At 43.3% G+C, this 15000-nt stretch overlaps 18 non-coding genes across 18 annotated transcripts in view; all 18 read right to left on the bottom strand.

Moving 5' to 3' along the window:
• Positions 1-157: 157 nt before the first annotated feature.
• trnar-ccu lies at positions 158-230 on the bottom strand. The gene has a single exon. It is a non-coding gene; the product is annotated as a tRNA-Arg (tRNA).
• A 590-nt stretch (positions 231-820) lies between these two features.
• Positions 821-892, bottom strand: trnam-cau. Its single transcript has one exon. It is a non-coding gene; the product is annotated as a tRNA-Met (tRNA).
• Positions 893-901: 9 nt separating this feature from the next.
• On the bottom strand, positions 902-974 carry trnar-ccu. Its single transcript has one exon. It is a non-coding gene; the product is annotated as a tRNA-Arg (tRNA).
• A 2156-nt stretch (positions 975-3130) lies between these two features.
• On the bottom strand, positions 3131-3203 carry trnar-ccu. The gene has a single exon. It is a non-coding gene; the product is annotated as a tRNA-Arg (tRNA).
• A 675-nt stretch (positions 3204-3878) lies between these two features.
• Positions 3879-3951, bottom strand: trnar-ccu. The gene has a single exon. It is a non-coding gene; the product is annotated as a tRNA-Arg (tRNA).
• Positions 3952-4544: 593 nt separating this feature from the next.
• Positions 4545-4616, bottom strand: trnam-cau. Its single transcript has one exon. It is a non-coding gene; the product is annotated as a tRNA-Met (tRNA).
• A 9-nt stretch (positions 4617-4625) lies between these two features.
• trnar-ccu lies at positions 4626-4698 on the bottom strand. Its single transcript has one exon. It is a non-coding gene; the product is annotated as a tRNA-Arg (tRNA).
• Positions 4699-5376: 678 nt separating this feature from the next.
• trnar-ccu lies at positions 5377-5449 on the bottom strand. Its single transcript has one exon. It is a non-coding gene; the product is annotated as a tRNA-Arg (tRNA).
• Positions 5450-6120: 671 nt separating this feature from the next.
• Positions 6121-6193, bottom strand: trnar-ccu. Its single transcript has one exon. It is a non-coding gene; the product is annotated as a tRNA-Arg (tRNA).
• A 674-nt stretch (positions 6194-6867) lies between these two features.
• On the bottom strand, positions 6868-6940 carry trnar-ccu. The gene has a single exon. It is a non-coding gene; the product is annotated as a tRNA-Arg (tRNA).
• Positions 6941-7615: 675 nt separating this feature from the next.
• trnar-ccu lies at positions 7616-7688 on the bottom strand. The gene has a single exon. It is a non-coding gene; the product is annotated as a tRNA-Arg (tRNA).
• A 666-nt stretch (positions 7689-8354) lies between these two features.
• On the bottom strand, positions 8355-8427 carry trnar-ccu. Its single transcript has one exon. It is a non-coding gene; the product is annotated as a tRNA-Arg (tRNA).
• Positions 8428-9096: 669 nt separating this feature from the next.
• trnar-ccu lies at positions 9097-9169 on the bottom strand. Its single transcript has one exon. It is a non-coding gene; the product is annotated as a tRNA-Arg (tRNA).
• Positions 9170-9842: 673 nt separating this feature from the next.
• Positions 9843-9915, bottom strand: trnar-ccu. Its single transcript has one exon. It is a non-coding gene; the product is annotated as a tRNA-Arg (tRNA).
• Positions 9916-10591: 676 nt separating this feature from the next.
• On the bottom strand, positions 10592-10664 carry trnar-ccu. The gene has a single exon. It is a non-coding gene; the product is annotated as a tRNA-Arg (tRNA).
• Positions 10665-12753: 2089 nt separating this feature from the next.
• trnam-cau lies at positions 12754-12825 on the bottom strand. Its single transcript has one exon. It is a non-coding gene; the product is annotated as a tRNA-Met (tRNA).
• Positions 12826-14240: 1415 nt separating this feature from the next.
• Positions 14241-14312, bottom strand: trnam-cau. The gene has a single exon. It is a non-coding gene; the product is annotated as a tRNA-Met (tRNA).
• Positions 14313-14985: 673 nt separating this feature from the next.
• Positions 14986-15000, bottom strand: part of trnam-cau — a 72-nt gene continuing 57 nt past the window's right edge. Inside the window, exon 1 of the tRNA in view lies at positions 14986-15000. This exon is cut by the window's right edge and continues 57 nt beyond it. This is a non-coding gene — a tRNA (tRNA-Met).

The raw sequence follows: 15000 nt of genomic DNA, 5'->3' as shown, positions 1-15000 counted from the left end.
TTAGTAGATTCCCCACTTTTACTATGAACATAAAATGCGACCGAGTAACACAATTGAGCAATGTAAAATGAGGCGTCTAGCAGAGGATGGTTTCGATCCATCGACCTCTGGGTTATGGGCCCAGCACGCCTCGCTGCGCCACTCTGCTAACCGGCCTCACCCCAGACGGGACTCGAACCCACAATCCCTGGTTTAGGAGGCCAGTGCCTTATCCATTAGGCCACTGGGGCACGCATTTGCTAGCGGTAAAAAAACAGTAAAAAATGCTAAGATCACTATACAATAGAACCCACACTAGTGCCACCTAGTGTTGCAACTAGGCAACTTCCTTATATCGCATTAAACCACAAATTGTGTCACATTCATTTAAAGGTCAGACATCTTGCATAGATGTTTTGCGGCTCCTGGGAAATTTTATTTGGGTGAAGAAGGACCAAAATAACTCTTTTGGTAGCAGAGCCCTTACTTATGGCCATATCTAGAAGACAACCTCTATCTTCCTCAATGGACACCTCAATACATGCATACAGGAAGAACTTGCTCACAAACATCTGATTTTGTAGCCATCTGTCTGCTTCACCACTGAACTGACTACATGAAGACTTTAGATAAAAGATTTTGGACTAGGTTTTATTTGTATTCGCTCTGAAGTTTTACTCATCCTTATCTGAGCTCTCAATTGATGTCCACCTCTGCTGACCGCATGAACGCTACATACTTATGCATGTTTTCATTATGTTTCATTAGTAGATTCCCCACTTTTACTATGAACATAAAATGCGACCGAGTAACACAATTGAGCAATGTAAAATGAGGCGTCTAGCAGAGGATGGTTTCGATCCATCGACCTCTGGGTTATGGGCCCAGCACGCTTCCGCTGCGCCACTCTGCTAACCGGCCTCACCCCAGACGGGACTCGAACCCACAATCCCTGGCTTAGGAGGCCAGTGCCTTATCCATTAGGCCACTGGGGCACGATTTGCTAGCGGTAAAAACAGTAAAAAATGCTAAGATCACTATACAATAGAACCCACACTAGTGCCACCTAGTGTTGCAACTAGGCAACTTCCTTATATCGGCATTAAACCACAAATTGTGTCACATTCATTTAAAGGTCAGACATCTTGCATAGATGTTTTATGCTCCTGGGAAATTTTATTTGGGTGAAGAAGGACCAAAATAACTCTTTTGGTAGCAGAGCCCTTACTTAAGTGGCCATATCTAGAAGACAACCTCTATCTTCCTCAATGGACACCTCAATACATGCATACAGGAAGAACTTGCTCACAAACATCTGATTTTGTAGCCATCTGTCTGCTTCACCACTGAACTGACTACATGAAGACTTTAGATAAAAGATTTTGGACTAGGTTTTATTTGTATTCGCTCTGAAGTTTTACTCATCCTTATCTGAGCTCTCAATTGATGTCCACCTCTCTGCTGACCGCATGAACGCTACATACTTATGCATGTTTTCATTATGTTTCATTAGTAGATTCCCCACTTTTACTATGAACATAAAATGCGACCGAGTAACACAATTGAGCAATGTAAAATGAGGCGCCTAGCAGAGGATGGTTTCGATCCATCGACCTCTGGGTTATGGGCCCAGCACGCCCGCTGCGCCACTCTGCTAACCGGCCTCACCCCAGACGGACTCGAACCCACAATCCCTGGCTTAGGAGGCCAGTGCCTTATCCATTAGGCCACTGGGGCACGATTTGCTAGCGGTAAAAACAGTAAAAATGCTAAGATCACTATACAATAGAACCCACACTAGTGCCACCTAGTGTTGCAACTAGGCAACTTCCTTATATCGGCATTAAACCACAAATTGTGTCACATTCATTTAAAGGTCAGACATCTTGCATAGATGTTTTATGCTCCTGGAAATTTTATTTGGGTGAAGAAGGACCAAAATAACTCTTTTGGTAGCAGAGCCCTTACTTAAGTGGCCATATCTAGAAGACAACCTCTATCTTCCTCAATGGACACCTCAATACATGCATACAGGAAGAACTTGCTCACAAACATCTGATTTTGTAGCCATCTGTCTGCTTCACCACTGAACTGACTACATGAAGACTATAGATAAAAGATTTTGGACTAGGTTTTATTTGTATTCGCTCTGAAGTTTTACTCATCCTTATCTGAGCTCTCAATTGATGTCCACCTCTGCTGACCGCATGAACGCTACATACTTATGCATGTTTTCATTATGTTTCATTAGTAGATTCCCCACTTTTACTATGAACATAAAATGCGACCGAGTAACACAATTGAGCAATGTAAAATGAGGCGTCTAGCAGAGGATGGTTTCGATCCATCGACCTCTGGGTTATGGGCCCAGCACGCCCGCTGCGCCACTCTGCTAACCGGCCTCACCCCAGACGGACTCGAACCCACAATCCCTGGCTTAGGAGGCCAGTGCCTTATCCATTAGGCCACTGGGGCACGCATTTGCTAGCGGTAAAAAAACAGTAAAAAATGCTAAGATCACTATACAATAGAACCCACACTAGTGCCACCTAGTGTTGCAACTAGGCAACTTCCTTATATCGGCATTAAACCACAAATTGTGTCACATTCATTTAAAGGTCAGACATCTTGCATAGATGTTTTATGCTCCTGGGAAATTTTATTTGGGTGAAGAAGGACCAAAATAACTCTTTTGGTAGCAGAGCCCTTACTTAAGTGGCCATATCTAGAAGACAACCTCTATCTTCCTCAATGGACACCTCAATACATGCATACAGGAAGAACTTGCTCACAAACATCTGATTTTGTAGCCATCTGTCTGCTTCACCACTGAACTGACTACATGAAGACTTTAGATAAAAAGATTTTGGACTAGGTTTTATTTGTATTCGCTCTGAAGTTTTACTCATCCTTATCTGAGCTCTCAATTGATGTCCACCTCTCTGCTGACCGCATGAACGCGCTACATACTTATGCATGTTTTCATTATGTTTCATTAGTAGATTCCCCACTTTTACTATGAACATAAAATGCGACCGAGTAACACAATTGAGCAATGTAAAATGAGGCGTCTAGCAGAGGATGGTTTCGATCCATCGACCTCTGGGTTATGGGCCCAGCACGCCCGCTGCGCCACTCTGCTAACCGGCCTCACCCCAGACGGGACTCGAACCCACAATCCCTGGCTTAGGAGGCCAGTGCCTTATCCATTAGGCCACTGGGGCACGCATTTGCTAGCGGTAAAAAAACAGTAAAAAATGCTAAGATCACTATACAATAGAACCCACACTAGTGCCACCTAGTGTTGCAACTAGGCAACTTCCTTATATCGGCATTAAACCACAAATTGTGTCACATTCATTTAAAGGTCAGACATCTTGCATAGATGTTTTGCGGCTCCTGGGAAATTTTATTTGGGTGAAGAAGGACCAAAAATAACTCTTTTGGTAGCAGAGCCCTTACTTAAGTGGCCATATCTAGAAGACAACCTCTATCTTCCTCAATGGACACCTCAATACATGCATACAGGAAGAACTTGCTCACAAACATCTGATTTTGTAGCCATCTGTCTGCTTCACCACTGAACTGACTACATGAAGACTTTAGATAAAAGATTTTGGACTAGGTTTTATTTGTATTCGCTCTGAAGTTTTACTCATCCTTATCTGAGCTCTCAATTGATGTCCACCTCTCTGCTGACCGCATGAACGCTACATACTTATGCATGTTTTCATTATGTTTCATTAGTAGATTCCCCACTTTTACTATGAACATAAAATGCGACCGAGTAACACAATTGAGCAATGTAAAATGAGGCGTCTAGCAGAGGATGGTTTCGATCCATCGACCTCTGGGTTATGGGCCCAGCACGCCCGCTGCGCCACTCTGCTAACCGGCCTCACCCCAGACGGGACTCGAACCCACAATCCCTGGCTTAGGAGGCCAGTGCCTTATCCATTAGGCCACTGGGGCACGATTTGCTAGCGGTAAAAACAGTAAAAATGCTAAGATCACTATACAATAGAACCCACACTAGTGCCACCTAGTGTTGCAACTAGGCAACTTCCTTATATCGGCATTAAACCACAAATTGTGTCACATTCATTTAAAGGTCAGACATCTTGCATAGATGTTTTATGCGGCTCCTGGGAAATTTTATTTGGGTGAAGAAGGACCAAAATAACTCTTTTGGTAGCAGAGCCCTTACTTAAGTGGCCATATCTAGAAGACAACCTCTATCTTCCTCAATGGACACCTCAATACATGCATACAGGAAGAACTTGCTCACAAACATCTGATTTTGTAGCCATCTGTCTGCTTCACCACTGAACTGACTACATGAAGACTATAGATAAAAGATTTTGGACTAGGTTTTATTTGTATTCGCTCTGAAGTTTTACTCATCCTTATCTGAGCTCTCAATTGATGTCCACCTCTCTGCTGACCGCATGAACGCTACATACTTATGCATGTTTTCATTATGTTTCATTAGTAGATTCCCCACTTTTACTATGAACATAAAATGCGACCGAGTAACACAATTGAGCAATGTAAAATGAGGCGTCTAGCAGAGGATGGTTTCGATCCATCGACCTCTGGGTTATGGGCCCAGCACGCTTCCGCTGCGCCACTCTGCTAACCGGCCTCACCCCAGACGGGACTCGAACCCACAATCCCTGGCTTAGGAGGCCAGTGCCTTATCCATTAGGCCACTGGGGCACGCATTTGCTAGCGGTAAAAAAACAGTAAAAAATGCTAAGATCACTATACAATAGAACCCACACTAGTGCCACCTAGTGTTGCAACTAGGCAACTTCCTTATATCGGCATTAAACCACAAATTGTGTCACATTCATTTAAAGGTCAGACATCTTGCATAGATGTTTTGCGGCTCCTGGGAAATTTTATTTGGGTGAAGAAGGACCAAAAATAACTCTTTTGGTAGCAGAGCCCTTACTTAAGTGGCCATATCTAGAAGACAACCTCTATCTTCCTCAATGGACACCTCAATACATGCATACAGGAAGAACTTGCTCACAAACATCTGATTTTGTAGCCATCTGTCTGCTTCACCACTGAACTGACTACATGAAGACTTTAGATAAAAGATTTTGGACTAGGTTTTATTTGTATTCGCTCTGAAGTTTTACTCATCCTTATCTGAGCTCTCAATTGATGTCCACCTCTCTGCTGACCGCATGAACGCCGCTACATACTTATGCATGTTTTCATTATGTTTCATTAGTAGATTCCCCACTTTTACTATGAACATAAAATGCGACCGAGTAACACAATTGAGCAATGTAAAATGAGGCGTCTAGCAGAGGATGGTTTCGATCCATCGACCTCTGGGTTATGGGCCCAGCACGCTCGCTGCGCCACTCTGCTAACCGGCCTCACCCCAGACGGGACTCGAACCCACAATCCCTGGCTTAGGAGGCCAGTGCCTTATCCATTAGGCCACTGGGGCACGATTTGCTAGCGGTAAAAACAGTAAAAATGCTAAGATCACTATACAATAGAACCCACACTAGTGCCACCTAGTGTTGCAACTAGGCAACTTCCTTATATCGGCATTAAACCACAAATTGTGTCACATTCATTTAAAGGTCAGACATCTTGCATAGATGTTTTATGCTCCTGGGAAATTTTATTTGGGTGAAGAAGGACCAAAATAACTCTTTTGGTAGCAGAGCCCTTACTTAAGTGGCCATATCTAGAAGACAACCTCTATCTTCCTCAATGGACACCTCAATACATGCATACAGGAAGAACTTGCTCACAAACATCTGATTTTGTAGCCATCTGTCTGCTTCACCACTGAACTGACTACATGAAGACTTTAGATAAAAGATTTTGGACTAGGTTTTATTTGTATTCGCTCTGAAGTTTTACTCATCCTTATCTGAGCTCTCAATTGATGTCCACCTCTCTGCTGACCGCATGAACGCGCTACATACTTATGCATGTTTTCATTATGTTTCATTAGTAGATTCCCCACTTTTACTATGAACATAAAATGCGACCGAGTAACACAATTGAGCAATGTAAAATGAGGCGTCTAGCAGAGGATGGTTTCGATCCATCGACCTCTGGGTTATGGGCCCAGCACGCCCGCTGCGCCACTCTGCTAACCGGCCTCACCCCAGACGGGACTCGAACCCACAATCCCTGGCTTAGGAGGCCAGTGCCTTATCCATTAGGCCACTGGGGCACGCATTTGCTAGCGGTAAAAAAACAGTAAAAAATGCTAAGATCACTATACAATAGAACCCACACTAGTGCCACCTAGTGTTGCAACTAGGCAACTTCCTTATATCGGCATTAAACCACAAATTGTGTCACATTCATTTAAAGGTCAGACATCTTGCATAGATGTTTTGCGGCTCCTGGGAAATTTTATTTGGGTGAAGAAGGACCAAAAATAACTCTTTTGGTAGCAGAGCCCTTACTTATGGCCATATCTAGAAGACAACCTCTATCTTCCTCAATGGACACCTCAATACATGCATACAGGAAGAACTTGCTCACAAACATCTGATTTTGTAGCCATCTGTCTGCTTCACCACTGAACTGACTACATGAAGACTTTAGATAAAAGATTTTGGACTAGGTTTTATTTGTATTCGCTCTGAAGTTTTACTCATCCTTATCTGAGCTCTCAATTGATGTCCACCTCTCTGCTGACCGCATGAACGCTACATACTTATGCATGTTTTCATTATGTTTCATTAGTAGATTCCCCACTTTTACTATGAACATAAAATGCGACCGAGTAACACAATTGAGCAATGTAAAATGAGGCGTCTAGCAGAGGATGGTTTCGATCCATCGACCTCTGGGTTATGGGCCCAGCACGCTTCGCTGCGCCACTCTGCTAACCGGCCTCACCCCAGACGGGACTCGAACCCACAATCCCTGGCTTAGGAGGCCAGTGCCTTATCCATTAGGCCACTGGGGCACGCATTTGCTAGCGGTAAAAAAACAGTAAAAAATGCTAAGATCACTATACAATAGAACCCACACTAGTGCCACCTAGTGTTGCAACTAGGCAACTTCCTTATATCGCATTAAACCACAAATTGTGTCACATTCATTTAAAGGTCAGACATCTTGCATAGATGTTTTATGCTCCTGGGAAATTTTATTTGGGTGAAGAAGGACCAAAATAACTCTTTTGGTAGCAGAGCCCTTACTTAAGTGGCCATATCTAGAAGACAACCTCTATCTTCCTCAATGGACACCTCAATACATGCATACAGGAAGAACTTGCTCACAAACATCTGATTTTGTAGCCATCTGTCTGCTTCACCACTGAACTGACTACATGAAGACTTTAGATAAAAAGATTTTGGACTAGGTTTTATTTGTATTCGCTCTGAAGTTTTACTCATCCTTATCTGAGCTCTCAATTGATGTCCACCTCTCTGCTGACCGCATGAACGCGCTACATACTTATGCATGTTTTCATTATGTTTCATTAGTAGATTCCCCACTTTTACTATGAACATAAAATGCGACCGAGTAACACAATTGAGCAATGTAAAATGAGGCGTCTAGCAGAGGATGGTTTCGATCCATCGACCTCTGGGTTATGGGCCCAGCACGCCCGCTGCGCCACTCTGCTAACCGGCCTCACCCCAGACGGGACTCGAACCCACAATCCCTGGCTTAGGAGGCCAGTGCCTTATCCATTAGGCCACTGGGGCACGATTTGCTAGCGGTAAAAACAGTAAAAATGCTAAGATCACTATACAATAGAACCCACACTAGTGCCACCTAGTGTTGCAACTAGGCAACTTCCTTATATCGCATTAAACCACAAATTGTGTCACATTCATTTAAAGGTCAGACATCTTGCATAGATGTTTTGCGGCTCCTGGGAAATTTTATTTGGGTGAAGAAGGACCAAAATAACTCTTTTGGTAGCAGAGCCCTTACTTAAGTGGCCATATCTAGAAGACAACCTCTATCTTCCTCAATGGACACCTCAATACATGCATACAGGAAGAACTTGCTCACAAACATCTGATTTTGTAGCCATCTGTCTGCTTCACCACTGAACTGACTACATGAAGACTTTAGATAAAAGATTTTGGACTAGGTTTTATTTGTATTCGCTCTGAAGTTTTACTCATCCTTATCTGAGCTCTCAATTGATGTCCACCTCTGCTGACCGCATGAACGCTACATACTTATGCATGTTTTCATTATGTTTCATTAGTAGATTCCCCACTTTTACTATGAACATAAAATGCACCGAGTAACACAATTGAGCAATGTAAAATGAGGCGCCTAGCAGAGGATGGTTTCGATCCATCGACCTCTGGGTTATGGGCCCAGCACGCCCGCTGCGCCACTCTGCTAACCGGCCTCACCCCAGACGGGACTCGAACCCACAATCCCTGGCTTAGGAGGCCAGTGCCTTATCCATTAGGCCACTGGGGCACGCATTTGCTAGCGGTAAAAAAACAGTAAAAAATGCTAAGATCACTATACAATAGAACCCACACTAGTGCCACCTAGTGTTGCAACTAGGCAACTTCCTTATATCGGCATTAAACCACAAATTGTGTCACATTCATTTAAAGGTCAGACATCTTGCATAGATGTTTTGCTCCTGGGAAATTTTATTTGGGTGAAGAAGGACCAAAATAACTCTTTTGGTAGCAGAGCCCTTACTTATGGCCATATCTAGAAGACAACCTCTATCTTCCTCAATGGACACCTCAATACATGCATACAGGAAGAACTTGCTCACAAACATCTGATTTTGTAGCCATCTGTCTGCTTCACCACTGAACTGACTACATGAAGACTTTAGATAAAAGATTTTGGACTAGGTTTTATTTGTATTCGCTCTGAAGTTTTACTCATCCTTATCTGAGCTCTCAATTGATGTCCACCTCTCTGCTGACCGCATGAACGCTACATACTTATGCATGTTTTCATTATGTTTCATTAGTAGATTCCCCACTTTTACTATGAACATAAAATGCGACGAGTAACACAATTGAGCAATGTAAAATGAGGCGTCTAGCAGAGGATGGTTTCGATCCATCGACCTCTGGGTTATGGGCCCAGCACGCTTCGCTGCGCCACTCTGCTAACCGGCCTCACCCCAGACGGGACTCGAACCCACAATCCCTGGCTTAGGAGGCCAGTGCCTTATCCATTAGGCCACTGGGGCACGATTTGCTAGCGGTAAAAACAGTAAAAATGCTAAGATCACTATACAATAGAACCCACACTAGTGCCACCTAGTGTTGCAACTAGGCAACTTCCTTATATCGGCATTAAACCACAAATTGTGTCACATTCATTTAAAGGTCAGACATCTTGCATAGATGTTTTGCGGCTCCTGGGAAATTTTATTTGGGTGAAGAAGGACCAAAATAACTCTTTTGGTAGCAGAGCCCTTACTTAAGTGGCCATATCTAGAAGACAACCTCTATCTTCCTCAATGGACACCTCAATACATGCATACAGGAAGAACTTGCTCACAAACATCTGATTTTGTAGCCATCTGTCTGCTTCACCACTGAACTGACTACATGAAGACTTTAGATAAAAGATTTTGGACTAGGTTTTATTTGTATTCGCTCTGAAGTTTTACTCATCCTTATCTGAGCTCTCAATTGATGTCCACCTCTCTGCTGACCGCATGAACGCGCTACATACTTATGCATGTTTTCATTATGTTTCATTAGTAGATTCCCCACTTTTACTATGAACATAAAATGCGACCGAGTAACACAATTGAGCAATGTAAAATGAGGCGTCTAGCAGAGGATGGTTTCGATCCATCGACCTCTGGGTTATGGGCCCAGCACGCTTCGCTGCGCCACTCTGCTAACCGGCCTCACCCCAGACGGGACTCGAACCCACAATCCCTGGCTTAGGAGGCCAGTGCCTTATCCATTAGGCCACTGGGGCACGCATTTGCTAGCGGTAAAAAAACAGTAAAAAATGCTAAGATCACTATACAATAGAACCCACACTAGTGCCACCTAGTGTTGCAACTAGGCAACTTCCTTATATCGGCATTAAACCACAAATTGTGTCACATTCATTTAAAGGTCAGACATCTTGCATAGATGTTTTATGGCTCCTGGGAAATTTTATTTGGGTGAAGAAGGACCAAAATAACTCTTTTGGTAGCAGAGCCCTTACTTAAGTGGCCATATCTAGAAGACAACCTCTATCTTCCTCAATGGACACCTCAATACATGCATACAGGAAGAACTTGCTCACAAACATCTGATTTTGTAGCCATCTGTCTGCTTCACCACTGAACTGACTACATGAAGACTTTAGATAAAAAGATTTTGGACTAGGTTTTATTTGTATTCGCTCTGAAGTTTTACTCATCCTTATCTGAGCTCTCAATTGATGTCCACCTCTGCTGACCGCATGAACGCGCTACATACTTATGCATGTTTTCATTATGTTTCATTAGTAGATTCCCCACTTTTACTATGAACATAAAATGCGACCGAGTAACACAATTGAGCAATGTAAAATGAGGCGTCTAGCAGAGGATGGTTTCGATCCATCGACCTCTGGGTTATGGGCCCAGCACGCTTCGCTGCGCCACTCTGCTAACCGGCCTCACCCCAGACGGGACTCGAACCCACAATCCCTGGCTTAGGAGGCCAGTGCCTTATCCATTAGGCCACTGGGGCACGATTTGCTAGCGGTAAAAACAGTAAAAAATGCTAAGATCACTATACAATAGAACCCACACTAGTGCCACCTAGTGTTGCAACTAGGCAACTTCCTTATATCGGCATTAAACCACAAATTGTGTCACATTCATTTAAAGGTCAGACATCTTGCATAGATGTTTTATGCTCCTGGGAAATTTTATTTGGGTGAAGAAGGACCAAAATAACTCTTTTGGTAGCAGAGCCCTTACTTATGGCCATATCTAGAAGACAACCTCTATCTTCCTCAATGGACACCTCAATACATGCATACAGGAAGAACTTGCTCACAAACATCTGATTTTGTAGCCATCTGTCTGCTTCACCACTGAACTGACTACATGAAGACTTTAGATAAAAAGATTTTGGACTAGGTTTTATTTGTATTCGCTCTGAAGTTTTACTCATCCTTATCTGAGCTCTCAATTGATGTCCACCTCTCTGCTGACCGCATGAACGCGCTACATACTTATGCATGTTTTCATTATGTTTCATTAGTAGATTCCCCACTTTTACTATGAACATAAAATGCGACCGAGTAACACAATTGAGCAATGTAAAATGAGGCGTCTAGCAGAGGATGGTTTCGATCCATCGACCTCTGGGTTATGGGCCCAGCACGCTCCGCTGCGCCACTCTGCTAACCGGCCTCACCCCAGACGGGACTCGAACCCACAATCCCTGGTTAGGAGGCCAGTGCCTTATCCATTAGGCCACTGGGGCACGCATTTGCTAGCGGTAAAAAAACAGTAAAAAATGCTAAGATCACTATACAATAGAACCCACACTAGTGCCACCTAGTGTTGCAACTAGGCAACTTCCTTATATCGGCATTAAACCACAAATTGTGTCACATTCATTTAAAGGTCAGACATCTTGCATAGATGTTTTGCGGCTCCTGGGAAATTTTATTTGGGTGAAGAAGGACCAAAATAACTCTTTTGGTAGCAGAGCCCTTACTTAAGTGGCCATATCTAGAAGACAACCTCTATCTTCCTCAATGGACACCTCAATACATGCATACAGGAAGAACTTGCTCACAAACATCTGATTTTGTAGCCATCTGTCTGCTTCACCACTGAACTGACTACATGAAGACTTTAGATAAAAAGATTTTGGACTAGGTTTTATTTGTATTCGCTCTGAAGTTTTACTCATCCTTATCTGAGCTCTCAATTGATGTCCACCTCTCTGCTGACCGCATGAACGCCGCTACATACTTATGCATGTTTTCATTATGTTTCATTAGTAGATTCCCCACTTTTACTATGAACATAAAATGCGACCGAGTAACACAATTGAGCAATGTAAAATGAGGCGTCTAGCAGAGGATGGTTTCGATCCATCGACCTCTGGGTTATGGGCCCAGCACGCTCGCTGCGCCACTCTGCTAACCGGCCTCACCCCAGACGGACTCGAACCCACAATCCCTGGTTAGGAGGCCAGTGCCTTATCCATTAGGCCACTGGGGCACGCATTTGCTAGCGGTAAAAAAACAGTAAAAAATGCTAAGATCACTATACAATAGAACCCACACTAGTGCCACCTAGTGTTGCAACTAGGCAACTTCCTTATATCCGCATTAAACCACAAATTGTGTCACATTCATTTAAAGGTCAGACATCTTGCATAGATGTTTTATGCTCCTGGGAAATTTTATTTGGGTGAAGAAGGACCAAAATAACTCTTTTGGTAGCAGAGCCCTTACTTAAGTGGCCATATCTAGAAGACAACCTCTATCTTCCTCAATGGACACCTCAATACATGCATACAGGAAGAACTTGCTCACAAACATCTGATTTTGTAGCCATCTGTCTGCTTCACCACTGAACTGACTACATGAAGACTTTAGATAAAAGATTTTGGACTAGGTTTTATTTGTATTCGCTCTGAAGTTTTACTCATCCTTATCTGAGCTCTCAATTGATGTCCACCTCTCTGCTGACCGCATGAACGCGCTACATACTTATGCATGTTTTCATTATGTTTCATTAGTAGATTCCCCACTTTTACTATGAACATAAAATGCGACCGAGTAACACAATTGAGCAATGTAAAATGAGGCGTCTAGCAGAGGATGGTTTCGATCCATCGACCTCTGGGTTATGGGCCCAGCACGCTTCCGCTGCGCCACTCTGCTAACCGGCCTCACCCCAGACGGGACTCGAACCCACAATCCCTGGTTAGGAGGCCAGTGCCTTATCCATTAGGCCACTGGGGCACGATTTGCTAGCGGTAAAAACAGTAAAAAATGCTAAGATCACTATACAATAGAACCCACACTAGTGCCACCTAGTGTTGCAACTAGGCAACTTCCTTATATCGGCATTAAACCACAAATTGTGTCACATTCATTTAAAGGTCAGACATCTTGCATAGATGTTTTATGCTCCTGGGAAATTTTATTTGGGTGAAGAAGGACCAAAATAACTCTTTTGGTAGCAGAGCCCTTACTTAAGTGGCCATATCTAGAAGACAACCTCTATCTTCCTCAATGGACACCTCAATACATGCATACAGGAAGAACTTGCTCACAAACATCTGATTTTGTAGCCATCTGTCTGCTTCACCACTGAACTGACTACATGAAGACTTTAGATAAAAGATTTTGGACTAGGTTTTATTTGTATTCGCTCTGAAGTTTTACTCATCCTTATCTGAGCTCTCAATTGATGTCCACCTCTCTGCTGACCGCATGAACGCGCTACATACTTATGCATGTTTTCATTATGTTTCATTAGTAGATTCCCCACTTTTACTATGAACATAAAATGCGACCGAGTAACACAATTGAGCAATGTAAAATGAGGCGCCTAGCAGAGGATGGTTTCGATCCATCGACCTCTGGGTTATGGGCCCAGCACGCTCGCTGCGCCACTCTGCTAACCGGCCTCACCCCAGACGGACTCGAACCCACAATCCCTGGCTTAGGAGGCCAGTGCCTTATCCATTAGGCCACTGGGGCACGATTTGCTAGCGGTAAAAACAGTAAAAATGCTAAGATCACTATACAATAGAACCCACACTAGTGCCACCTAGTGTTGCAACTAGGCAACTTCCTTATATCGCATTAAACCACAAATTGTGTCACATTCATTTAAAGGTCAGACATCTTGCATAGATGTTTTATGCTCCTGGGAAATTTTATTTGGGTGAAGAAGGACCAAAATAACTCTTTTGGTAGCAGAGCCCTTACTTAAGTGGCCATATCTAGAAGACAACCTCTATCTTCCTCAATGGACACCTCAATACATGCATACAGGAAGAACTTGCTCACAAACATCTGATTTTGTAGCCATCTGTCTGCTTCACCACTGAACTGACTACATGAAGACTTTAGATAAAAGATTTTGGACTAGGTTTTATTTGTATTCGCTCTGAAGTTTTACTCATCCTTATCTGAGCTCTCAATTGATGTCCACCTCTCTGCTGACCGCATGAACGCGCTACATACTTATGCATGTTTTCATTATGTTTCATTAGTAGATTCCCCACTTTTACTATGAACATAAAATGCACCGAGTAACACAATTGAGCAATGTAAAATGAGGCGCCTAGCAGAGGATGGTTTCGATCCATCGACCTCTGGGTTATGGGCCCAGCACGCTTCCGCTGCGCCACTCTGCTAACCGGCCTCACCCCAGACGGACTCGAACCCACAATCCCTGGCTTAGGAGGCCAGTGCCTTATCCATTAGGCCACTGGGGCACGATTTGCTAGCGGTAAAAAAACAGTAAAAAATGCTAAGATCACTATACAATAGAACCCACACTAGTGCCACCTAGTGTTGCAACTAGGCAACTTCCTTATATCGGCATTAAACCACAAATTGTGTCACATTCATTTAAAGGTCAGACATCTTGCATAGATGTTTTGCGGCTCCTGGAAATTTTATTTGGGTGAAGAAGGACCAAAATAACTCTTTTGGTAGCAGAGCCCTTACTTAAGTGGCCATATCTAGAAGACAACCTCTATCTTCCTCAATGGACACCTCAATACATGCATACAGGAAGAACTTGCTCACAAACATCTGATTTTGTAGCCATCTGTCTGCTTCACCACTGAACTGACTACATGAAGACTTTAGATAAAAGATTTTGGACTAGGTTTTATTTGTATTCGCTCTGAAGTTTTACTCATCCTTATCTGAGCTCTCAATTGATGTCCACCTCTCTGCTGACCGCATGAACGCTACATACTTATGCATGTTTTCATTATGTTTCATTAGTAGATTCCCACTTTTACTATGAACATAAAATGCGACCGAGTAACACAATTGAGCAATGTAAAATGAGGCGTCTAGCAGAGGATGGTT

This window comes from Silurus meridionalis, chromosome 11, assembly GCF_014805685.1.
Source record: "Silurus meridionalis isolate SWU-2019-XX chromosome 11, ASM1480568v1, whole genome shotgun sequence".
Taxonomy (NCBI): domain Eukaryota; kingdom Metazoa; phylum Chordata; class Actinopteri; order Siluriformes; family Siluridae; genus Silurus; species Silurus meridionalis.
This window is presented reverse-complemented; position numbering and strand designations above follow the sequence as displayed.